The following is a 2,209-nucleotide window of genomic DNA, read 5'->3' as shown; positions in this document are numbered from 1 at the left end:
TTCATCGAATGAAGGAAGAAAAACTACTCAAGGGAACTTGTGGAACTTCATCAACAAAAGGTATCTGGAGACTTGAACTTATCTATCACTCAAAAGTCTATCTATTCTATCTCCTATTTGAGACAAAAGTCGTATTGCTATATAGACTTAAATTATACACATTTGCTATTTTGAGCTGAGTTTAACTCACTTATCTATTTCTCGAAATATGTGCTGGTAATCTTTCGCTTTAACCAAGTTCATCTTTGCTCTTGACGAAAGTCATATTGATTATTTCAATAACTTGAAAATCGCTTTAATGCTAGATAACAACTATTGTCATCCTCTAAGAAAGATTCAATGATTGAAATGAGAGTTTAGAACAAGTAACCATGTTTGGATATAAACATAGTGTGTATTTACATTTGTGTAAAATCCAAAACCGAGAACCTAAGTATGCGCACCCGTACGCGTACTGGTTGGTTGTTGGAAGTTTGGAACTAAGGTATGCGTACACGTACTGGCGAAAGTTTGGGTTCCGTGAATTTCTGCTGGAGTTTGGAAGTGTGAATTGGTATGTGTGTCCGTACGCGTACTGGCGTAACCAAACTTGGTCCGGCTACTTAGGTATGCGTACCCTTTTGCATACTTAAGTAGGTTACAATCTAAAATCGGTTTGTTCATGAACTAAAACATTTATATTATAAGGAATGCAATCTTTTGCAAACCGTGGCTATGATGTTCATGAATCAAAATCGATTTTGCTTCAATTGTGTCTTGTATACTTATATGAGATCTTAGCAATTGAACAACTCTCTAACTAGTTTCATTTGAGTCATTTGAACTAGTTATAGTGAAGATGAATAAGATTGATATGAAACTGCTCATATGGCTAACACTGGTTAACTATTGTTGAACCGACTAAGTGTACACGTTTAGGTACGGTTACTCAAACCTAAATGAAGGTACATTTCATTTGTGTATAACAAGCTAAGTTCTATCTAACGGTTGAAAGATATTAGCTTGAATCTAATCAGGTTTTCATCTAACGATGATTATTGAATGCTTTGTTACCAAGGTAACTTAGATTTCAAACCCTGATTTGAAATATATATAAAGGAGAACTCTAGCAACTGGGAAACCTAATACCCACACCTCCTGTGTGATACTAGTTGCGACTAGAGTCGATTCTCCTTTAACCTTAGGTTTTTCACGAAACCCTGTAGGTTAACGACTTAAAAATTTCATTGGGATTGTGAAGCCAGACCCAACTATTTTCTCTGTAGTTGCGTGTTCTGATCTTGCTGTTTTCTATCGTGATTGAGTACTATCTTATTTAAGATTTGCTCGAGATTTTATATCCGATAGGCAAGATATAAAATTAGTCACAAACACCTTCGTCTCATCGTTTGTGATTCCAAAATATCTTGTTTCGTTAATCGATTAAGATTATTGTGAGGCGATTGATAATACTAGGTTGTTCTTCGGGAATATATGTCTGGTTTATCAATTGGTTCCTGTTCACCTTGATTTATCAAAAGACGGAACAAAAACTCGTAGGTATTTCTGTGGGAGACAGATTTATCTATTCAATAGACTTTTCTGTGTGATACAGATTTATCTATCAAGTCTTCGACTTTGGGTCGTAGCAACTCTTAGTTGTGGGTAAGATCAGCTAAGGGGATCAAGTGTGCAGAATCCGGCATGGTTCTTGAGGCGTAAGGAACGCAACTTTAACTTGATCAGTGTGAGATTGATTAGGGCTCAACTACATTCCAGTCCGAAGTTCATTGGTAGTAGGCTAGTGTCTGTTGCTGCTTAATGCAGTGTAGTGTTCAACTCTGTCCTAGGTCCCGGGGTTTTTCTGCATTTGTTGTTTCCTCGTTAACAAAACTTCTGGTGTCTGTGCTATTTCCTTTCCGCATTATATTTTGTTATACAATTGAAATATCACAGGTTGTGCATTGAATCGATCAATTGGTAAAATCCAACCTTTGGTTGTTGATTGAAATTGATTGATCCTTGAACATTGGTCTTTGGTATACCGTTCAAGTAATTTCTCTTATATTCAATCTGGCTCGCAAATTACTATTTGTTTAATTGCGGATTGAATTGAGAAATTGAGATATAACTCTTTGATATACTTTTCTTAAGATTGAGTCTGACTGTCTAGTTGATTCTCTTGAAAGTACATTGGACTTAGTCCATACATATTTCTAAGAGAAATATT

Source organism: Papaver somniferum, chromosome 8 (genome assembly GCF_003573695.1).
Source record: "Papaver somniferum cultivar HN1 chromosome 8, ASM357369v1, whole genome shotgun sequence".
Lineage (NCBI taxonomy): Eukaryota > Viridiplantae > Streptophyta > Magnoliopsida > Ranunculales > Papaveraceae > Papaver > Papaver somniferum.
The sequence above is the reverse complement of the archived record's forward strand: the minus strand, read 5'-3'. Positions refer to the sequence as shown.